Below are 25095 nucleotides of genomic sequence, written 5' to 3'. Positions count from 1 at the left end.
GGAGCTAGAAGAAGAAGAAGAAGAAGAAGAAGAAGAAGAAGAAGAAGAAGAAGAAGAAGAAGAAGAAGAAACGACGACGATATGGCCATGTTTAGTGATCCTTTTGTACAAGGTGAAGTTTCACCATTCAAGTCGGGCAAAAGGCATTTTCACTGAGGTTTGTGTGAGTATCCCTGAACAGTTTTTTGCCTCGAGTGGCTAAGCAGAGAATTTTCATGAACAGCTAATCTCCCCAAAGTGAATGTGTAATTGGAACACTGCATCACCATAGCTTTTGGACTGTAATGGATGTTTTATCAACACATTCTGTAAAAATTAATTAGATGCTTCGCATGCGTGCGTGCGTGGGAGAAGCTTCCTGAAAATATTCTGTTGATAAAAAGGGTGCATTTAACTCTATGATGTGTGCAAGCTTATATCATGCTTCAACAAAATATGCACACCAGTTTCAAGACCCAAATGCCCATCTTGGGCCAAAGTAAATCTAAAATGAACAGTTCATTCTGGAATACTAAAGTAGTGCTGCAGTAGAATGAAACTTTTTGTGCCAAGACAGACAGTTACTTAGCATGAAGTGGGCATCTCAAGAGCTTCAAGAACAAAAGAATCAGAGCAGGTTTCATTCAGCGTATGAAACAAAGGTCTCAGGAAAAACCATATTACAACAGTTTGACCCATCAAACAATCAATCAACCTTTATTTTAAGCTGCATTACTCAACCTGTAGTATAACACCAGCTGCAAAGACACAGCATTTCAGCATACTGTTGACCTAATACTGTGATTAATGCTGTGAGCTACACCCAGCCTAGCTTTTCTAATCTCTAGGTTTTCTAATTTATACCAGAGATGGATAGGCTATCAGTAGGGAATTATGAGGATTAGTTGCTGTTTATCTCTCCCTTGCAGAGACACTTCTCTGCTTATGGAATTATCATAAACCCTCCAGCTACATTGCTACTTCTGTACTTACTCAGAAGTCTGGCTGCTTACTACAAAGGTTGAAAAATGGTGACCAAATTGTTATTAAAATGTTATAGTGGGCAAACGAGCTTTTGGAATTCATTTGTGTACCTTTGCCAAAATGTCATGTTGCTTCACTAGAAATGTGTGTGGTTTGCAAACCAGCTTGCGTTTATCCCAAATTAATCAACACAGTTTTCTTCATATCAATTAAAATTTAATGCAATGCTTGAAGATTTCCCAAAGCATAATCATAGGTAAAATTGCTAACCAAGCATACATACCAGTTGTTAAGTTATACAAGTACATTCTAATTTTAGTGTTATCCCAAATGGAAATATTATGGCTAATTATAACAATACAATTAGCTGTATTAAAATAAATTTTATTGAGCATACAGCAGTCACTTTATTTTATATTTATAACTCCAAACTAGTGATCTATGGACAAAAGATAGACGAAGCAAGAACTTTAAAAGAATAATATTATCTATTTCTTTCTAAAATGGATTTTTTTAAAAAAAAAAATCCATTAGTTCCTTTCTGATCTTTTATTCTTTTTATTCCTTTCTGCTCCCTTCTCTGAAAATGAATCCCGACCTTTTGCCCCTTGCCTTATGGAGGCTAAGAAATAACACAAGTGCTGATGGTGGAGTATACAGTAGTATATATAAAAGGAACTTGGATTATATGGTGAAAATAAAACAATCCATCTCAACTTCCCATTGTGCCCAGCTTTCAAGATGCTTGATATGGTACCCTAAAAACTTTTTGTTTACACTTCAAGGTCAGAACAGTGTGTTTGTATACACACACACTTAGGCAAAGAGAGAGTAGTGTTTTTCTGTTTCACATCCAGGCATATCAAGTGACACATGTTGTCTTTCTCTTACCATTCTGCTTGCCATAGAACTTGGAAAATGTCTTTGCGTTATCAAGACAGGTATGTTTTTATTGATCTATGGAAGATCTGGCAACTTTCCCACAGAATTGCTTCAAGCATAATAATGTATTAATATAAATTGCAAAACTCTCCCCATGCCCTTCTCTGTCTCTAAGAATGTAAGTACACATTATTGGATCAGACATGGACAAGGATTCCTTAAAGATGCACATATATTTCTAAATAACTGAAGACTGTTATAACTGCACTTGCTGGTTAAAGCTCTTCAAATGACATAGAAGCTTTATAAACTTAAAAGTTCCTGACAAACAGAGAGACAAGACACTGAATTGCTATTTGACCTCTGCATAGAGAGTCAAAAAGCCAATGGGGGTAATTTTCATGGGGAACATGACATGGGAAAAGGGTTAACCGATCCTCACACAGAAGAATAGTCCTGATAAGGCCCTAATACTCATCCTCATGGCTGCTATTCAATTTGTGGATATGGGAGGTCCAATCAAGACTATCGTGGCTCTTATATGTCCATTATCCTTTACACACACACACACACACACACAGAGAGAGAGAGAGAGAGAGAGAGAGAGAGAGAGAGAGAGAGAGACTAGTGCTTTTTCATGTCATGGTCAGCATATATAAATGTAATTTCTTTATGTTTTATAAGCCACATTAAATTATTCAGTGTGCACACTCTGAAAATTAAACCTGCTACTACCCCATTTTCCAATGCAATAGAAAGTATAATCTGAAAAAGTATGGCTGTTCTTGCATTTTCCAAAGCCAAGCTGGTTTATACTGTGGTGTTCTTGTCTTTCTCCAATGATGTGCAAGAGAGATACCTGTTTCTATAAGAAGCATACATTCTCACCAAGCACTTTACTTTTATCCTATTAGGAAAACAATTATCTGAACGGGAGCCAATCACAAAACTTTTGCCATTCCCAGCTAAAAGGGAAGTAGAATTCTAATTACACTTCTGAACTCTTGTTTATTTCAAAAGTGGCACTTGAAAATTACCCCTCTCACTATCTGAACAAAATTCAAAGTCCAGCCCAGGCACGTGGAACAATTAATTCAAACTGACACTTTCAATTTATGTTGCTCAACTGTGTTACACAGCGACATCCTCTCAGCAGTCTCTTTATGACATCCTTCAACATGAATACAAAAATAAGGAAGAACTATATATTCTCAGTCAAGTATTTTGGGGAAATACCTGTAATGTGTGCAATGTTGGGTGGCCAGCTGTTATGAAAGAGCTCTCCTAAGACAATGCTGTGGTTAAGTCGGATTTTCACCAACATGAGCTACAAAAATCCGCCCTTGGCTTAGACTCTAGACATCGCATGAAGCTCAATACTTTAAATACAAAGTCCAGGCACTGATCCTCTACCAGCTGAGACCTTCATGAAGCTATTCTTGCTTTCAGATTACCGATAGATCTTAGCTCTGAATGTAATTGTGTCATTCTATAAATACCTGTGGGAGTATATTCTGTTGCACATTTGGAAACGTTTCTTCTTCACCTCCATCATTATCCCCTCCCCACTTTTTAGTTGAAAGTTCTGGGATAAAGCTACGCAGTTAAAAGGGCAAATGTGGAAATGATTACACTTGCACTGCTTTCAAACTGCTTTTCCTTCTACAGATAAAGATGAGAACATTCTCTCTGGAATCACTATGTTTCAAAGCTTCAGACAATGCTTATAAAGACACTAAAGGGAGCTTTAATGTCCTGCATGCTAATAGCAAAGGAAACGTTGCAGAGATTTCAACATGCTATCGTCATCAGCTAGTTACTAGAACTATATTAAATGAAGCATATATCAACGCTGCAGACTTTGAATAAGAAAAACTGAAGAAAGAGGTCCGGAAGATTGGAGAGAGAGAGAGAGAGAGAGAGAGAGAGAGAGAGATCACAAAACTAAATTCAGCAGCTGTGGGAAAAGTGAGAGCTACTCATGTTGATGACATAATACTGCACCATCAATCTTAAAAAGATGGGTCTCAAAGTTAGAAAGTGACTGTCCAGGGCTGAACTCATCTAGAGTAAAGGGCTAAGCAGAGTGAAAAATGGCACATGCTCTTTTTGCTCTCGTTTTTTAGACACACACACAAATTGGGAAGTTGCATTTTCTTCATAAAGCTTCCATGCACACACACAAACACATGCACCACATGCTGATACAACCCAGTATTCAAAAATGTTACCGAATTAAGTTTACTGTGAGAAAAAAACCCACCCAGATTCCCGAGAGCCCAATGCCTTTGAAATTTGCTTGAAAGCTTAAGCTACTGCAGTAGGTTAATTACAGCAGCCTTCCTGTTGAAGGACTGGATTGGTTTCTGGTGGGTAGGCTGGAAGCACTCACCTGACCCTCCCCAATCAGCTGCATCCCTGAGGTATATTGGGAAGGTGAGGAGCAAAGTGGCAGTGAGGTGAGGTGGTGGCAGTACAAACACACTAGCGGAGCCAAACCAGCACTCCTGCCAATGCATTTGTACTGCACTTCCTCATTTCCTCCTCACCCCTTTCCCTCCCAGTTCACTGCAGCAATGTGAGTGGATGGGAGGTCAGGTAAGTGCTGCCGCCTCACCCCACCGACTGCTACTGCTTGTATGCTTGCGTACCCTGCAGCCTAGCACAAATATATATACATCAAGCTGATCTTGAGTTTAAAACTGGGGGCTTGCACTGGAGTTCTCTTAACATTTTCCTCATTCTTTCAGATCCAGCATATTATTGTACTGATTTCTTCTCCTTTAGTTTAAATATAACACTGCCATTATCGTTAACACGTTTTAGCACCAATAAAAAACAACAACCCCTAAACCTAGCAAATATTAAAAATTCTACTTCAGTATGTGGGAAATGTGATTGTGAAGAATGTGATGGGGAATTGAAACTTATCAGAGAGAACCCAGATTTTCAGTGTGTTTTCATTCTCCTGTTATTCATGCTCACTGCTCTCTCTCACCACATATCTTGCTCTAAGAATGATGCTGCAGGCAATGCAGCAAGCAAGAGTGGAAACATTCACTTTACAATCCTTAGTTTCTTAAGAAAAGTGCTGTTGAAGCTTCCATATCTAATGCAGACATGTCACATGGGTACACCGGAAAGAAAAACCCTAAGGGGGATCTCTCTTTTTGAATGCTCTGCCCCATATTCTGCTACACTGAATCTAACAACATTCTGTAACTACATTTAACAAAGAGGAAGAGGAGGAAGAGAAAGGGCTACTGATAAAAAGGTTCCTTAAAATGGAAGCAAATTGATGCTGTAAACAAGTTGCATTATTACTTCCAGTGGCAGATACTATAGTTGGGATTATGTACAATATTTTGAAGAAAAAGCAATCTTTCACTTTTCTTTTAGAATAGAATTCAAAGTATTGCAACTGAACATTGATTTACCTCTGCCAGGACCTATGCAGAATCTAGAATTGGCGTAGCATCTCTACTAAGACAGTAGGGGATAACAGAAAGGAATTCACAAACATATTAAGCAATGAAGGGCAGGTATCATGGGGAAATGGTGGTTCAAAAAGACAATGAAGTATCTCCTTGATACTTGTTAATGTACAAGAACAAAAGCATGCCAACTGTTCAGCCATGAACTACTAAACACACATATTAGGGACGTAGGACCCAAATAACAAGGCAAATCAGAATGATTCAGGGGTCTCCTGTCCTCCCAAATCAAAATGTGATTTAATCCCCTGTTCCAAACACACAAAAATAAAAACCCAGTCGGATCAGGGCCCTCACAAAGCCCTGTGTCAATCTATCACTTTCTGTGCTTTTCTGTGCCATATACCTTTATTTTCTGGTCTATACACTTGTCTAAACTGATGGGTTTTGGAAGAAATGAGGCAGACCCAATTGTTGCTTGAATAGAGTTGGGTTGTTGTTGTTGTTGTTGTTGTTGTTGTTGTTGTTGTAAAGCACAGCAGTGGAGGATTATTTTTAAAAGTTAAGTTTCATATAGTTGGGATTATTATTTTTTGACATCTTACATTGCTCTACTTGCTTTAACAACAACTGCTTCTCTCTCTTACCCCACCCCTTACCCCATACAAGCTCTTCAGAAGTCCACAGGCAGCATTCTAGATATCTTCATTCTGTAAGGCCTATTAGAGACCTGTAAGAACTACTGAATGGTCTAGGCTTGTGTGGTGCATTAGAGGCCACAATCAACCACCAGAAAGAAAAGCTAGAGTGAAGTGGCAGTTTTAAAATAAATAAATAAATTACAAACTAAAATGCACACCACTCTTAATTGTTTTAAGGTAAGAAAGAAAGAAACTATCACTCCCTTTTTAGTCCCCCAGCCTACAAAAATAATCCCCTGGGCCTATTTCTGCAATTCTATGAACTGTCCTGAGACCTCCAGGTATAGGGCGGTATACAAATTCAATAAGTAATAATAATAATCTGGCAGGCTTAATAAACTTTGTGGAGGGGTTCCTCTTACTGCCGCACAATATGTTTCAGAGTTAAACACTCCTTCAGGAGCTTGAAAAGCTTGCAAGTTCCTTAGAATCAAATCAATTCAAGAACCAGCTCGAAGAAGTAGCAGAGTAAAGAATATTATTTTTATTCTTTACACTTCTGTGTTGAACCTCTGCAGACACCCACTGAGCTACAGCAAAAAGTACTGCATCAGTGAGCACTGGGTCCTGTTTACCTTTTCATTTTCTTCCCTTTCAACATGGCCAGTGCGTAGGGTTTACAGATGGTTTGCTTATATAAGTTGTGATCAGCTCCAATATGCTGGAGAGCACCCCTTTTAAAAAAACCAACGACATGCATTCCTCCCCCCCCCCCCATTTTCATGCAGGCTTAGTTTACCACAAAGTAACTACAATGAAATGCTTTAAAAAGACCCATTAAATATTCCTTTTGAATTAGTGCGAGAGCACCAGAGCTCCTCTAAATGAAGTTATTAAAAAAGCAAGATAGACATTTATATAATGTGAGGGCTGGCACAAATTGCAACATGTTGAGAGTGAAAGTTATGTAAAACCTTTTGAAATATGTCACTTCTTACCACTTCAGAATATGTATATATAAACCCGACCAGAATATCTTTTACAAGCTAGTAACTCGCAAGTGATGGTTCCGGATCGTCAATCCTGGCCCAGCATATGATGTGGCTAGTACCCTCTGGTGTTCCCCAAGGGACCACAATGTTATTAGCCCTCTCAGAGGACATGGCTTAGAGCAGCTCTTGGTCTCTGATCTTGGACCCAAGAGCCACAACTCATTATCAAGTAGGACAGAGGATACCTTATCTCTTCCCTCTCCTTCCAACAACACCTAACAGTTCTCACGAGGTGTTTTCACATTTCTTTCTGCTCCTCTCTTCAGTACTCCACCTGTGTGTGGCCCTCTGCTCTCTCTGATACTTATAAAGCAGAAACAGCCCTTCTACATCTCTGCTCTATCATGCCTGTACTCCTTCAGTATATCCCTGGACTCCTTCCCTATTCCTGCGCCAGTGTTTCTTCCAGCCTCAAAGCACATCTGTTGCCAAATTTGCTTTTGCTACATCTATCCTTATATTTCAAGGCCCCACCCTCCACTCAGCATAGTGTACCTTCATTGCTGTTGCTTTATTTATGTGGAACCATATAATCTAGGTGATGCATTAAACCTGCCTTGGTGCAGTAGACTGGATGACAAACTGCTTCTATCTCAGCAACTCTATAATTTCCAAGAACGTACAGTGTTTTACAAGGATATTTAACTCAAATCAAAATTTATGCTATGGATTGGAAACCCACTAAACTTAACAGCTGGACAAGAAGTTCAGAACACAACTCAGTTATATCGACTTCATTATAAATTCTTTGACACCACAATGGGTTTTTAAATAGAGGATTTAGTGAAAAACAGTTATCTAATTAAGGGTCCAAACAATCCAACAAATGAACATGCAGATGTTTTATTCTAATGCAGAGACCTCAAAACAAAAGACCCGAATCATTATGCACATCATAGGCATAACTATGCCCCACTAAATGAAGTTCTGAAGAATTTTACAAAGAGGAGGTAGAAACCTAGCAATTTTCAAAGGTGGATAACATGCAACTGCAGTGCAAGAATGTGTGTGTGTGTGTGTGTGTGTGTGTGTGTGTGTGTGTGTGTTTGTGTAGAGGAAGACAGTACTTACATGCCATGTGAAAGCAACCCCCTCAAAATGCTTTCAGATTAGTATAATTCTTTTACTAAAAATGCAAGAAGGAATTTGCTCAGCTCCAAATAAAATGCTATTGTTATTTTTGTTGTTATTGCTATGAAGAATAAAAATACACTTTAATTTAAACGACGGCCAGCATTGGAATACTGACTGAGCTGAGTGAATTCAAGCTGCTCAGTCCTACTCTCTTGCCCCAGAGGACGTTGAGTTGGTGTTTGACATCTGCTGACTGCCAGCAAAGGAAGCCCCTTTATATCATGAGCTGAGTGAGATCTAGATTCCCACACCCACTCCTGTGCCACAGAGGACATGCTGCCTGGCAAACTGACACCAAGGTGTGATTGCTTACATCACAGGCTCATGGGATTTTGGGAGCTGAAGCCAGGTATGACACCAGGGAAGAATAAGGGTAGAGGAGGAAGAAAAAGATGAGGGCAGAAAATGATTCTGGAGTAGTCCTAGTTCTGTTTGGACACTATGCAATTTCTAGAACAGTACTAGATTTGTGTGATTTTACCATGAGAATTTATAAGCTACTCTCAGGGCTATAAACTTGAATATTTTTAATCAAGATATATTAGGCAAAGAATTAGCCCATTATCAGAGAATGAATTGTTGTGTGGACAGTGTACTTTCCAGATCAAGAACCCAACCAACTGCTTAATTGTTCATCTTCATGAAAATAAATGAATGAACAAACTCTATGTTGAGTAATACACTAAAGTACATTTATTTTGCTTCCAATCCTGCAGTACTAAACACACCAAGGTGTAAGTTTAGTTGAAATCAGTGTGTCTTGTTCCTTAGTAAACACATCTTGGATTGTGCTGCATGTCATTTTATATAGAGAAGAGGGTTACCATTCTGGGAATAGCTATTTTCCCTGCTCCTCAAAATGTAAATGCTAACAATATATGCAGAATTTTCATAGTGTAGAAGGAGTTGGATTTTAAAATACAGGTTAAAAATATTCTGGCCATCTGCAGAAGTTACATTACTTTTCATGATGTTTCCACGGCAGACATTTTCCTCAAGAAGCTTGAACAGATGGTTAGAGCGCCATTGTCTACTTGCTTGTATCCATGAAGATAATTTAGAGCCTTTTGAAATCCTCAGAAATATGGCCCTTTTTTTCTGAAGGAGGTCTGTCTGCAAAAAGAATTTCAAATAAACAAAAATCCACTGAGTACACATATTCATTTGGAATTTATGAATACAAACTCTGCATTACAGGATAACCTTTTATAAAAGCAATTTTTTTAATGAGGTAACAAAAAAGTGACAAACCTGATAGAAAATAAAATAAAATATTGTAGTTATGGCAGTGCTGCTCAGAGTTACAATATGCATATTTATATTATTGACGTATTTATAGATTTTATACATGGTCATCTTAGTAAAAGTAAAATCTCAAATTCACAAATCATAATGCAAAGGTTAATATACAATGCTTCTCACAGCATCATAACTGACATGAAGCTTGTCTGCTAACTCTTAACTGTACTCTATGAAGTAAAAAAGAAAATGAAAGAAATTATAACATATCCCTCTTGAAAATATTCACTGAAGCTAGCAAAAATAGTTTTCAGTGGGCAGCCATGTAGTTGAAGCATGGGACTTGAGATGTCTTTAATGACTAAATCATCAGATTTGTGGAATGCTATCCTGAGTTGGCAAGTACATGTAACTTGCAACTTACACATATTTAACTTGCGTGCATTCAGTTTTACACACTTGCCAAAAATAAAAATCACAAAAAATAAGGGTAGAAAGACTTTGGGCTGTTGACTGTCTGGCTCCGAAGCACCCTCTCCGATTGCATGAAGCCCGGACAGCCCCGTGGTTTTCCCTGGAGCTGAGGGCGAGGAAACAATCGCTGAGACGGCTAGAGCACCGGTGGCGGAAAACTCATTCTGAATTGGATAGGACACGGGTTAGAGCTCAATATTGAGCCTACCAAGTGGCGATAGCGAAGGTGAAGAGGACTTTCTTCACCGCCTCTATTGCATCAGCAGAAAATAGCAAAAGGAGACTCTTTCAGGTGGTTTGCAATTTAACAGAACCACCTTTGCCATCAGGGCCTTGTAAAGACCCCAAGATCTCCTGCAACGATTTTGCAAAGTTTTTTGCAGATAAAGTTGTTCAGATTCGGAAGGAGGTAGACTCCACCGTGGGAGCAGGGCTGGAGTGGGAGAGTGCTAGAGTCCTGTCTAGTCTAGTTGAATGGAATCAATTCCAATCTGTTACCTCCGAGGATGTGGACAGGCTGCTTGGACAAGTGAAACCAACCACCTGTCTCCTTGATCCTTGCCCATCCTAGCTAATAAAAGCGAGCTGGGAAGGGCTGGGTGATGGGCTCTGCGGGGTGGTGAATTATTCCCTCTGTGAGGGAGTGTTCCCAGACCCACTGAAAGAGGCGGTCATTAAACCGCTTCTTAAAAAAATATCTTTAGAATTGGCCAATATGGCCAACTATCGCCCAGTCTCAAATCTTCCATTCTTGGGCAAGGTGATTGAGCAAGTGGTTGCTGAACAACTCCAAGCACACCTGGAGGATGCGGACCATTTGGATCCCTTCCAATCGGGATTCAGGCCTCATCATGGGACTGAAACTGCCTTGGTCGCACTGGTTGATGATCTCTGGCGAGCTAGAGACAAAGGTGAGAGCTGTTTCCTAGTTCGGCTGGATCTCTCAGCAGCCTTTGATACCATCAACCATAACATCCTTCTGGACCATCTAGAGGAGCTGGGAGCTGGGGGCACTGTTATACAGTGGTTCCACTCCTTCCTTCTGGGCCCTGTTCAGAAAGTGGGGGGGGGGTGAGTGTTCAGACCCCTGGGCACTCACTTGTGGGGTGCCTCAGGGTTCCGTCCTCTCCCCCATGCTTTTAACATCTATATGAAGCTGCTGGGAGAGATCATCGGGAGATCATGCAGATGATACCCAGCTCTACCTCTCTTTTAAATCAGAACCAGTGAAGGCAGTAAAGGTCCTGTGTGAGTGCCTGGAGGCAGTTGGAGGATGGATGGTGGCTAACAGATTGAGGTTGAATCCTGACAAGACAGAAGTACTGTTTTGGGGGGACAAGGGGTGGGTGGGTGTGGGGGACTCCCTGGTCCTGAAAGGGGTAACTGTGCCCCTGAAGGACCAGGTGTGCAGCCTGGGAGTCATTTTGGACTCACAGCTGTCCATGGAGGCACAGGTCAATTCTGTGTCCAGGGCAGCTGTTTACCAGCTCCATCTGGTACGCAGGCTGAGGCCCTACCTGCCTGCGGACTGTCTTGCCAGAGTGGTGTATGCTCTAGTTATCTCGCTTTTGGACTACTGCAACACGCTCTACGTGTTTGAAGGTGACCTGGAGACTACAATTAATCCAGAATGTGGCAGCTCGACTGGTGACTGGGATTGGCCACCAAGACCACATAACACCGGTCTTGAAAGACCTACATTGGCTCCCAGTACATTTCCGGGCACAATTCAAAGTGTTGGTGCTGACCTTTAAAGCCCTAAACAGCCTCGGCCCAGTATACTTGAAGGAGCATCTCCACCACCATTGTTCTACCCAGACACTGAGTATTGAATATGATACAACAGTATTCCCAGGCCATGCTTCTTTATTATTAAGAAAACCGTATACAGAAACCATTATTTTCACTTGTTTTACTTCCTTTTTTTACATCTTATGATTCCTAGTACTGGTGATTGATCATGAATAGATTACATATTGATATTTCTTGACTTTATTTCATTTACGTTCCTAGGAATTTGGGTTGGAGTCAAGGACAACTTTATAAGCTCATCAAGGAGTCAATGAGCTCAGAATATGGAAAACCCTGATAGCAATGACGTCAGAGAGAAATTAAATTCAAGACATATGGATTGTGATAAGTCTGCTAAAGCTTAGATGAATGTAAAATAATTACAAAGATCATTCATAAAGCAATGCTGATAATACTATAAACATCCTGAAATTTGTCAACTAATTAACAGACGTATATTATGCCATAATAAAGGTGTTAATCTAAGGTGTCACACAAGTCTGTTGTTTTACTAAAAATAAGTAGACGATCTTGAAATTGCATCACTACTGGACACTAATACATAAAAATTGCAAAAATTAGATGTATATATTCTATGGACATTTGTTGCAGAGTATTGGAATATTTGTCAAGGTCATAAATTTGTCTCACTTCAAGAAAGCTTTTCACCACCCACAACTGCTTATTTGCAGGTTGTTCCTAGGCAACAGCATTTAAATTAGTGAATGTTAGCAAAGAAATTTAAGTTCTTTACAATAAAAGAATTGCATTGGTGGACTAGATCAAAGATTATTTCAGTCTAGCATTCAATCTCCAACAATGGTCAACCAATGCATGTAGTAGGACAGCTCACTTCAACAGATGTTTTGGACTACAACTCCGACAATCTCTGACCATTGACTATGCTGGTTGGGGGAGAGTTGTAGATGTAGTCCAACAACATCTAGAGGGAATCACATTGGGGCAGGCTGCAAAAGAAATGTACAAGCAGAGCCTGATTAAAAAGCCGTTTTGCCAGAACAACAAACCTAGATGGTTCACTACAGGCCCATTTCCTCTTAGGGTAAAAAATAAAATAAAATAAAAGGATTAAGATTAATTGAAGATGAAACATGGATTTTATTCAAATGAGAATTCTAAAATATAACTAAGTTCACACACACACACACACACACACACACACACACACCATGTCACACTTCTCTTGCAACTGCAACATTGGTGAAATGTTAAGATGACACCAAATTCTGCAAGCAGTAAACTGAATTACAAGTAAACCAATTTGGGAGGGGGGGGACTTCAAAATGCTGCAACTCAATCTGCTATTTTCAATCCTCAGTTTTTTCAGAGCACAGTTCCAGTTGCCGTATCTTCTAAATCCTAGAGTTAAATCTACGTTCAGCTGACTGCTCTGATTAATAGCTCTAAAATGTTAGCTCTCTCTGTTGACTAAAACATTTTTGTTCAAAGCAAATCCTTTTCCCCTTGATGGAATTTCAGCACTGGAACAATGAGTCACCAAAGCTTGGTTTTGCCAGTGTAAGCTGCATGGAAAGTGCAATTGTTTTAAGAAATTTCTCATCCACCTTAACCATGAAATACAGCACTAGATGGACTATCCTGACATATGGCTCACATGATATTTATTATGCCTACAACAACAACAGGAACAACAAGCTATGAGATCCCACATATATATATATATTTGCTAAGTGTTTCTGTGTGAACACTAAAAAAGGCAGAGATCAATACTACTTTAATTCATGCATTGTTAGCCTTTGTCTGCTGGAAATACTGAGTATTTTAAGAATGTAAGAACCATGGCTGTGATAATTCATTTCAAATAAAAAATGCAAATGTTAGCTAAAAGCTATTATTTTTTCCTATATCCAGCTTTTGCCAAACTCCGTCCAAATTTAGTAAAAGCTATCTGGCAAAGAGTCAGGCAACCAGGAGGGAGATGGCTTTACTGGCAGTGGCACCTGAGTTACAGAATAGCCTTTGTGGACAGCTTTGCTTGGCATCATCTTTGTGATCTCCTTGGTACCAGATGACCTTTTATACAACTTTAAAATTCTTCCTAGTTTAAAAAATTGCATTTCAACTGCACTTTAAAAATTAAATAGCCTTTATCGTACTGTTTAATGGAATATGTTTCATGAGGATCTCAGAGAATGTATGTTATGGTATGGCTACATGAGTTCTGTACATGTTTTAATACATTAAAACATGCATACCTTGCCTTTCTCTTGCGACATCTCTAAAGGCAGCAAAAATGGGGTTCCTAAGTGGTTTGCATTTAGGTACTGACCCTTTCAGAGCTGCTTAACTTCAACAAGGTTCCTGCATCATATGCCTTCGGGATATAGCCTGATAATTTAAGGCTTTATAGAACAAATACATTGGAATTGAGTCCAGAAGCTTGTAAGTAACCAGTGTAACTGTTTAGGCACAGGTGTGATAAGATTATACTGACTTACAGCTGACACAAAGTAGGAAGCAGCACTCTGTACCAACTGGAGCTCATCAACTGTTTTCATGAGCAGCACCACGTAGAGCACATTACAGTAGTCTAATCTAATTAAGGCATGGGTTGTATATCTCTTGCAGCAGACTTAATTAAGGAGTTAATCTGTCTGTGACTACTTCAGCAATGGATTTCCGCACAACCAGTAACTCCTTACTGTTTAGAACCAGGGGTGGAGTTTGGTCTTTAAAATTTCAGCAGGACCCTGTGGGAGGCCAAAATTTGGTGCCCTCCATCTCCTGCCTTCCATTCTGCTCAGCTCATTATGTCATAGTTGTGCCCCCTAGGCTTGGTGCCCAGTGTGGCAGAACCAGTCGTGCTGCCCTTAATCCACCTCTGCTATAACCCTCAAGTTCTAGGCTAAAAATGTTATTTTCCTAGTTAAGTTCAGCAAAGTAAAATTAATCTTATTTTTTTTATATCTCCCAACTAGTTTACTTAACAAACTGAGACACTTAAAAGAATTAAGTGTAAGTAAATAAAACTTGGGAATCCTTGGGGCTTCTTTTTTATGGAAATCAAAGTTTTTGAAGTGTGTTTTGAAGTGTGTATAGTTACATAATTTTAAGACGTTGTGTGTGTATGTATATAAACAAAGTAAGAAATCACAAGCACCCAGGATGGTGGTGATGTGGTGATGATAGAACTGTGTGCATGTGCACGGACACACAATAAATATCACACACATCTAAGAGTGCATATTACACTACTGACACATTTTCAATTCTGGGTATTCATTAAAGTGGCACACTACAATTTGGGCTCGGATTCGGATTCATTTGGGGTTCAGTCATTTCACATTGGTGCTATATCTACCACAGCTCACCTAAGTTCCAGCCATGGTAGTGCTGGAACCTCCCCAGTTGCTGGTGTCTACCTGGGTGGCAACAATCTGGGATTTAGTCAGTTAATGGCAGTTCAGTGGTTGGGGCTGCCAAGGCATGCATTGGGACCAGTTGCTCCCTTTGTGGTTCCAGGCAGGATAGTGCTAGAACTTCCCCACCTGGGCAGTCAATGAGCTGGGTATACTGAAAGGAAAGATTCTGTGCCTGCAAGCCATGTTGGTTTTCAAGTTAACCGGCAATGTTGGTTGGCTGTTCCTTTAGTGTGGTCTGAAATATGCTGAGAAGAGCTCAGCAGTTCTCTTGATCCTAGGGGAATAAATAGGCCAAGTCCCAGAAGTCAACAGGGAAGTTTGGCTTGCAGTTCAGGGCCAGTGAGGTTAAGTAATCCACCATGAAAGTACGGTGGGGATGGGGGTTGAACTGTATAGGCCAGGTGGAGTCCATTTGGTGGATGTCAGCAATGACATCTTCCTACTGACCTGCAGAGGGGGCTGCAGTTTAGATGCAGGAAAAGAAACTGTTTAGCCTGGTGACATCCTTTAGGCATCTTTCAGGTAATGGGTTGGCCCTGAGGCTCACTTCTCAGATTCCGTGGTTCTGAGGGTGAGATAGGGGACTTTTTTGAGGCCAAACTCCCTTATCCACCTGGGGTTCTGGGGTTCCGGGATGTGGTGACAAGGTACAGCCGCCCTTCTTCACCTTCAGCCTGAGATTCAGGACAGGCTAGAAAGCCATGCCATAATTCCTTAGGCAAAGGCGGGTCACCCAATGGCTATAGTTATACAGTGAAGTTAGTTCCCGTCCCATAGTCATCGCCCTCTGCTGATTTCAATACTGTATGAGGTTTAAATAAAAGTGGCCCAGTTCAACCCCAGCTTATGTGTCTGCCCCTTTACAAATGTAAGAGTAGTTAAATCCTAGACTATTTGTTATTCACACATTCTAGAGACATGGGATACATCTAAATCATCCTTATATCTATGTCTATGGGTTATATGTAATGAACTCATACTCAGAGCAAACCCATTGAAATTAATGGACTGAAGTCTATCTATGAGCTAGACAGATAAAAGTGTTTTCTACAGCACTTGGATTACAATGAAGCACTTTGGTTATTGGAAACAAACAGGAAAGAGCTGTAATTGGTTGGGAAGAGAGAATTGGCTGGTACGTTTCCAAGCTGCATCCCCTTCTCAGAATCTTAGTAACATACAAAAGAAGTAAGGATGATAATTGTATGGAAATCCTTACAAAGAAAATGTATCGGCTTCTATTTAGGGAAGAAAAACAAGGCTCGGAGCAAAGAGATTTCACATCTTCAAAGCTTTCTGCCAAGTAAAAGCAATAATAAACAACAAGAAAACCTACATGACGACAGTAAAGCTAGTTATCATTTTTTCTCTACGTATCTCTCAATCTCTTTCAGCCTGATTAACCTGGAATGGATAAGACCCTGCTCAATTTTAATAAAACTTGGGAACACAAAAAGTGTTCTCTGATATGTATGTTTAGACTTTGTGAGTGCTAACAAACAACAGAGCAATGGTAAAATTATCGTTATCGTTCTTACTACTTACGGCATAGCAACTCACAGCCAGTTCTAACAGACATATTGTTCCTAAATGGCAGGTGTTAACAAAAAGCAATAAAAGATTGGGGAAGGAAGCTTTCTCAACAATGTTGCTGTCTTTACACTAAAGAGGGGCAGAAGCCATGGTTATGGTATCTTATCATCAATATTGGTCAACACATAGCTTTCGTTAGATGATAAATTTCTATACAGTCATACCTCGGGTTAAAGTAGCTTCAGGTTGAACGTTTTCAGGTTGCGTTCCCCGGTGACCCGGAAGTAACGGAACGGGTTATTTCCGGGTTTTGCCGCTCGCGCATGCGCAGGTGCTCAAAATGACGTGTGCATGTGCAGAAGTGGCAAATCACAACCCACGCACGCGCAGATGCGGGTTGCGTTCTGCTCAGGATGTGAACGGGGCTCCGGAACAGATCCCGTTCACATCCAGAGGTACCACTGTATGCACCTTGGTAGATATTTGATTTTGGTTAACACAACAAATGCTGAATTATAACACCTCAGGAACTGTAAAATGGTTCCCTTTTGCTTTTCAATTATTTATACATACTTTGCAAATGTCAGTGAAACAAAGATGGAAGCAATCAATGATTATCAACAACATATTGCAAGATATAACTACAGGAGACAACTAAAACAGTGATAAAATTATGGCTGAGTGGCTCCTCCTTTCTCTCACCTCCCCCCACCCCACCCCCACATATTAATCTTTCTAGACATACTATTATTACTTTGGGATGCCTCCTTTTTATGAGCTAATCAGCATCTCATCAAGTCAGCTTTTTATCTGACTTTGAATGACATTCTAATGGCTTAATGTCAACTCACAGTAAAAACTCGATTAGCAGAAGGAGAAAATAGCAATGAATTAGAGTATGTGGGCACTGTCTATTGCAGTTAAAAATAAGTGCAAGAAAAATGCTGTCCGTCCATCATCGTGCCCCCCACCCATTCTTGCTTCTGTGAATCACCAGAAGAACCACCAAACACTGCATTTAGCAACTCTCTGGGAGTTCAGTTTGATCTCACCTAAACAGAAGACATTCTTCCCCTTTACTCCTGCATAGGGAGCTGAAAATGATCCATTGCTGTGAGGCATCAGGTCCTACCTGTAGTGTAGTGATTAGAGTCTTGGACCAGAACCTGGAAAACTGGAGTTGAAATCCCCATTCAGCTATGGAAGCCTGCTGGGTGACCTTGGACCAGTCACAGTTTCTCAGACCAAACTACCTCACAAGGTTGTTGTCAGCATAAAATGGAAAAGGAGGAAAACCATGTATGCCACTTTGAGCCTCTTGGAGGAAAGGTGGAATATAAGTGTAATGAAGGGATGTAATGTAATTATTTTATGAGAACAACCAGGACGCTGGTGCATGCTGTTCAAAAGTCCCCACAGTGCTCCTCCTTGACATCTGCTGTTACTGCCTCATAATCAAAACAAACCAGAGTCTGTCTTGACACTTCACCCCCAAGGTTCGCTTTCCCTCCCTTGTTCACACGACACATTAAGTTAGGCCACTACATATTCACATTAAACCGCTGTTTAAAACAAACTAGCTTAAGTTTACAAATCCCATGCTAAAGGTATTAGCTTTCCTGTTTTACAGTTCACCTACTGGGGGTACAAAGCCAGAAAGTTTTAACCCCCCCCCCACACATATACACATCAACAATGACAATCATAGTTCTTTCCTAAAGGACAAATAAACTAAATGGAAATGCAGGAGATCTGGCCTTTATGTGTCAGATGGTCATAGTCTACTGAAAGTGAAATGCCATGATCTATAGTTATTTCCCGTAATACTTTATCCATGTCCTCCTACCAAGGAACATGCAGTCTGAGCCAAATCCCAATGGATCTGAAATACTTGGATTTAATTCAGTTTAGTCATTTTCACAGGGTGGGGTATAAGTGTATCCAAGTACTTCAACTTAAAATTGTCTGTCATTGTACCAAATACTTTCAGTAACAATATCTGAACCGCAATATTGCATTCATAATGTATGCTACTTCAACACATTCTGTCTATTAGGGATAATTATATTCTTCTTTGTTACTCCTTTTACATGTTTGATGTGCCTCAGGTCTCAATGCGTTCATCAAAATACAGTAATAATTAATGTTCCTTATGCCATCATTAAAATGAATTATGAGCATAGCTTTTTACAGAGTGGGTTAGGTAACACAAGCCATCCCATTGATCAGGGATTTGGGAAACAAACAAGAAGAGTGAATCTACATTTGGGATCTATATCCACAACTCATTTTTTGCACTCAGTATTATGAATTTGGTTGCAAGAGGATTTTTTAAATTATTATTATGAAAAGAAATGTTATACAGGAATCAATACAAAATTTACATTTGGAGAAAGCTTAAATGAAGCTCCAATTTTATAAAAAAAAGAAATGTTGAAAGACTAAACTAGTTGAAGGAAGACACTATTTCCCCATGAGTTCATACAGCACCTAACACATTTTCAGTATTTCACAAAATAAGCTACCAGTCAAGACAACAGGGCATTTTTAGATTTATGTCTCTAACAAGTCTTATACAGATACTTTAAAAATATGTGCCCCAACACATACATAATCCTTAATAGTTGTTTTATTTCCGTAAGATAAGATGTCACCCATTATGCACATAATAACTTAATCTGAAATGTAATTATGTTGCAGTTCTAGGAGAAAAAGTCATATGAAGGTTAACTAGATTCAAAATAAGCTGGTTCTCATCAGGGAGTTGCACTTGATTCAATTACATCAATTGATTTAGCAAGCTTTTTATTAATTTTTTAAAAAATGACAACAAACCGCCTCCCTCCCCCTCCCGAAATGTCTAATACTTCAAGCAAAGACAATTTACTGAAAAGCATAAACAGTGTGATTATGGATATGATGCCTGGTCAAACCCCAGGGGAAACATATTCTGTGCGTGAGCAGAGCACCCTCACATGGAGGGGTCCCTCTTGGCTCAGATACTAATTTCCTCCTCCTTGGCTCAGCACACATTCAAATATTGCAATTGGCTGTTACGTGGACATGGGAGGGCTGCAGGTGTTTCCTAATCCCAATCCAGCTCTTCTATTCCACTTGATCAAGGACAGAAACTTCAGGACTTGTGCAACTTGGCAGAGTAATGGGGACAGGTGAGTGGAGTGTACACTGGTAGCAAGCGGGGAGGAGAAAGATTACTGATAAGGAACTTTCTATATATGGAACTTTCTATATATATATACTTCCTGACAGTAAGAGCTGTTCGACAGTGGAATTTGCTGCCAAGGAGTGTGGTGGAGTCTCCTTCTTTGGAGGTCTTTAAGCAGAGGCTTGACAACCATATGTCAGGAGTGCTCTGATGGTGTTTCCTGCTTGGCAGGGGGTTGGACTCGATGGCCCTTGTGGTCTCTTCCAACTCTATGATTCTATGATTCTATGATTCTATGGATGTTCTGCCTCCTATGAGGACAGGATGCAGCCTTTGGGACTTTTAAATTCAGATAATAGGTGAGCAAGAGGGGATGTAACAGAAGTTTATTAAAATTATGCACAGTATGAGAAAGTAGATAAATAAACCTTTCTCTCTTTCTCTTAATACTTGAAATCATGGACATCCAGTGAAGCTGAATTTTAGAAGATCCAGGACAGAGAGAAAAGAAAGTACTTCTTCAAACAGCCCTTATTTAAACTATGGAACTTGCTTTCCCCAGGAGGCAGTTATGATCACCAAACTGAATGGCTTTAAAAGAGAGCTGGACAAGTTCATGGAGGATTCTAGCCATGATAGCTATACTCTGCCTCCAAAGTAGGAGACAGTAATGCTTCTGAGTACCCGCTGCTGGGAAACATGGGGGCGGGAGGTCCTGCTTGTGGGTTTTCTGCAGGCATCTGGCTGGCCACCGTGAGAACAGGAAGCTGGATTAGATGGGTCCTTGGCCTGGTTCAGCAGGCTCTATCAGAGCAAGTTACGCTTTGTTCATTCTGATGCCCAGAAAGATACATGGTACCACATGGTGTCAAAGTGAGGGCTACAGCAGGAGCAGTGCTTCCTGCCCTCACTCAGGCATCTTGTTGAGAGGAAGCTAACTTGCGTTGAAGAAAACAGCTCTGATAGTAAGGGTTGTTCGACAGTGGAACAGACTCCCTCAGAAGGTAGTGGACTCTCCATCACTGAAGGCTTTTAAGCAGAGGTTGGATGGCCATCTGTCATGGATGATTTAGTTAAGATTCCTACATTGCAAGGGGATGGGACACATGACCCTCGAGGTCCTTCCCAACTCTACAATTCTATGATTCTATGAAAAATGTCACCCACAAGCAGCTGGGTATTTGATTACCACTACCAGTAAACACTGCATAAGTCTCCATATGAAAAATATTACTAATTATAAGAACGATTATACCTCTTTGCTGAGGCTTTTGGGTGGAATTGAAGTAATAATGCCAGGTGCCTGCTGATGTGTTGCCTGCTGTGTTGTTATGATCATTTGAGGCATTTTTATGTGATGTTTTGCATTTTTATATTGCAATGGTTATTATGATTTTGAAGGGAATTGCTGGGTAAGAATCGTTGGATGATGAAGGGTGAGTTCTAAGTGGAAGCAAATAAATAAAAAACAAATAAACTATGCAGTCCCCCATTATTATCAGACCTTTCCAAACACCAATTTGCTTCAAACCTTCACACATTTGTATTGTAGGGAACTTTGCATTTATCAGAAAATGGTAAGAATGCCAAGGGGTCCTGTATCTATTAATTTTTACGAAAAGAATTGTTTGCTACGGGAAGCCCTTCTTTTTCTGCTGTAACGAAACTAACCGTCTGATGGCACACTGAAGTCCAACAAATTTATTATGGGGTAAGCTTTCATGGACAATGAACTGTGGTACATGAGAGCTTTAGGGAAGAAAACTGTTAGGCAAATTATGACAACCTTTATATATTTTAGTTACATAATTGCTAGACCACCCTTTATAAAACAAAGTGGTTTACAAACATTACACAAGCAATCTGGAAAACACCATTAAAATTATAAAACCTACCAAAAAAAAAAAAAACCCCACAAAGACATCAATTTTTTGAAAAGCCTTTATGAACAATAAAACAACAAGGCAGCAGCAGGTCCTAATAACTCTAAGAACTTGGGCAATGTAATTAAATCCCACCAAATGCCTGAGTAAATAGATGTGTCTTAACCTGGCACTGGAAGGCCTAGCAATGAAGTAGACAACCACACTTCTAGCTAGGACAGAATTCCTAATCCAGATTCTACTAAATGTCCCACACAGCAAGCCACCACCAGCAGCAGGACAAATAGGTCTTCGCTTGCCAATCCTAGAACCTAGGTAAACATATAGAGGTGCTCCATCCAATGGGCTTTATATGTCCAATACAGAACTTTCTGCTCTACTTAATTTTATCTGATTTCATACGCAGAATACTGCCTGACCAAAGTATTTTTGCTCTTTGATCAAGTGTATTATTTCCTTATAAACAACTAAAAGAACTGTCACAAGACACTAGCACCTTAAACTTAAAAACATAATAATTCTATGTGTAAAATACACAGAACGTGTGCTATGCAGGCACTCCTCATTCTTTCCAATAATGTAGGTTGACATTTTCTTTTTTCTGCTTCACATGCAGCACACTCATGTTTCTTTTATGCAATGCAGCAGGGCAGCAATAAAAATGTGTAGGTGGTAAACGCATGCAGGAACTGGATGGTTTGCTGATTGCAAAGCTTAGTTTGCTTTCTGAGTGTTCCCAGCTCTCCCTCCCTCCTGTAAATGCCATGTAGGAATTAAAATTATTCTTGATCTCACTTCAAAAACCATTCAAGGTGTGCTAAAGAAGCTTAACAAAAGGACTGAAAGAACCCCTTATGATATCTAAAGAAATCATTCAATAGCATGATATATTTCTGGCAAAGCTAAGAGATTCTGCTTATTTACAACAAAAAAGTCAAGAAGTCTGTTCAATGACATTTTTCACTAAACAAAAACTTCAGAATGTAAGTAGGCAAAACTAATTCTCTCAGGTCAAGTGAATCCCAATATGGGGGCTGATTCATCAACCCCCCTTTTTTCTTTCCCCCTTAAGTGCTAATAAAAACAAATGATCTCATCATTGCCATGGGGGCATCCCAAACTGTTAACCTTTAGAGTTCTCACAATCCACTTTTCTGATGTGAGAGCACACACTTCAACATCTGTCAGCACTTTGACTTTCCAGCCTGGCTTGATCTGGGGTTGTAGAAAATAACAACTACATTATAGCATTAACTGTAGTGTATACAGTGGTACCTCGGGTTAAGAACTTAATTCGTTCTGGAGGTCCGTTCTTAACCTGAAACTGTTCTTAACCTGAGGTACCACTTTAGCTAATGGGGCCTCCCGCTGCTGCTGTGCTGCCACCGCACAATTTCTGTTCTCATCCTGAAGCAAAGTTCTTAACCTGAGCTACTATTTCTGGGTTAGTGGAGTCTGTAACCTGAAGCGTCTGTAACCCGAGGTACCACTGTAGTAAGATATAAAAAGCACTGAGATCAGAATTGGGCAAGTGTTCTCAGGCAATGTTCAGAGTCAGAGTTGGGACCATCATGAACTCTAAGGATATGTAATGAGGAGGCCAGACAAATCTTAAGACTAATGGAGAAGAGCCAGAAACGAGGAGAATGCAAGGAACAGCTGCACACCTAAACAATTTTAGAACAACAACAACAACAACAACAACAACAACAACAACAATTTATTATGTATACCCTGCCCATTTGGCTGGGTGTCCCCAGTCACTCTGGGCGGCTTACAACATATATCAAAACATAATAAATCATCAAACATTTTTTTTAAAAAAACTTCCCAATACAGGGCTGCCTTCATATGTCTTCTAAAAGTTATGTAGTTCTTTATCACCTTGACATCTGACGGGAGGGTGTTTCACAAGGAGGGCGCCGGCACCAAGAAGGTCCTCTGCCTGGTTCTCTGTTGACCAGGAAGAGTGAATGCAAGTTAATATTTAGTTCAGACAAACCAGAGCCAGTCTATTGGGGCTCCTGTCTCTAGGAATTTCTGCTCCTCACTGGCCTGAAGAGGTATCCAATTCAAGATCTCATATTGCAATGCATGCCTCTTAGATCCTTGCCTCAGCTTTGAGGATCCCTGGTTGTAGACCTACAACCCCCACTAACTCCCACCTACGGAGTCAGCCTGCATTTTTTAGGTGATATGCTGGATCATCACCACACGTACCAGTACATTCTGGCACTGCATCTAGCATCTAGCAGAAGCAGCCAAGATATTCAAAGGTCTATCCTCCTTTAAAAAAGCTCAACAACTCTGGTCTCTCCCACTAAAAAAAGCTTAAGAACAATGGGTTCTTAATTGCCAGTTTTATTATACCGGGAGTAGATTGCAGTCTCCAGAGAGTTGTACGTGCCTGCTTTAGACAAATAACTGTCTCAGGACCCTACCTTCAACATTGCAGTGGCCTACATGACAGACTATTTTAAGGATTAATGAAGTAATATATACGAAGCAGTTTGAAAACTTTGGAGATGCATCACATTAAACATTTTGGAGAAAGAGTTGGATATAAACTGAATGAATGAATGAATGAATGAGTAAATATGCTATATGAAGATCACAGTATTTGAGATTATGAGATCGTATCAATTTAAATTACCATGTTACTGTTGCTGTAGTCCCTTTCTCCATTACTGTTCAAAAATTACATACTATAATCGCGGGGTGGGGTCATATACAGGTTGTTTGATCCAATGCCTAAGCCAATACCACTCACATGCTGTAACCAATAAAGTTGTGGCCTTCTTTAGCCCATTAACCTAAAATACATGTGTCCTTGTGTCTGATTTATCCCTACGCGAGTTGCGCATCCTCGACTCACAAATATACTACCCATGCTGTCCTAACCTTGTGTAAAAACATCTCCAAAATATCAGTCGCATCTTACCTTGAGAACAAGCACATGGATATACACAATCACTACAGACACATTAGTTAGGCGGTTTTTACATATGCTTTGCTTTGTGGCAAGACAGATTCAGATACAAGCCACTAAAATAAACACATTTATTTAGTCCCATCAAGCAACCTAAAGAAAAACAGCAGCTAAATCCATTACCTGCCTAAAAATTCATATGAAATTCAAAAATATGTATTTGGCAAATCAGCATGTATCAACTTGAGCTATGATTCCAGCAGGTTTGTAGATTAGAAAGTTTGACAATTTTTATTAGTAGAAAAAGTTTGCAGAAATTTATTTAAAAGCATTTCTAACCCTCTTAATATTTTTAAATTTCTAAATGTCAAGATATAAAGATTTTAGCAGAATGTGCTCAAGTTTCAGGCCGCAGTGTTCCAAACTTTCAGATTAGGAATAAACTGATGTATTATGATAATAATCCTTGGCTTTTCCTCACTTTCAGTTAGATTCAAGAGAAGAATACCATGGACGAATTTTCAGCATAATCCTCTGTTACAACTGATGTGGAGATTGTTCTGGCAGTTT

General features: G+C 39.9%; 1 protein-coding gene across 8 annotated transcripts in view; it reads right to left on the bottom strand.

The window, feature by feature from the left end:
• DLGAP1 (DLG associated protein 1) overlaps positions 1-25095 on the bottom strand; it is a 292685-nt gene that overhangs the window by 219547 nt on the left and 48043 nt on the right. For 7 of the 8 annotated variants that reach the window (XM_083622551.1, XM_083622561.1, XM_083622552.1 and 4 more), the window contains one exon: positions 9069-9219. The exons of the other annotated variant lie outside the window; for it this stretch is intronic. The gene's annotated coding sequence lies outside the window, so the exon portion shown is untranslated. The remainder of the gene's footprint in view (positions 1-9068; positions 9220-25095) is intronic. 8 annotated transcript variants of the gene reach the window in all.

This window comes from Podarcis filfolensis, assembly GCF_964270895.1.
Source record: "Podarcis filfolensis genome assembly, chromosome: 7".
NCBI lineage: Eukaryota > Metazoa > Chordata > Lepidosauria > Squamata > Lacertidae > Podarcis > Podarcis filfolensis.
This window is presented reverse-complemented; position numbering and strand designations above follow the sequence as displayed.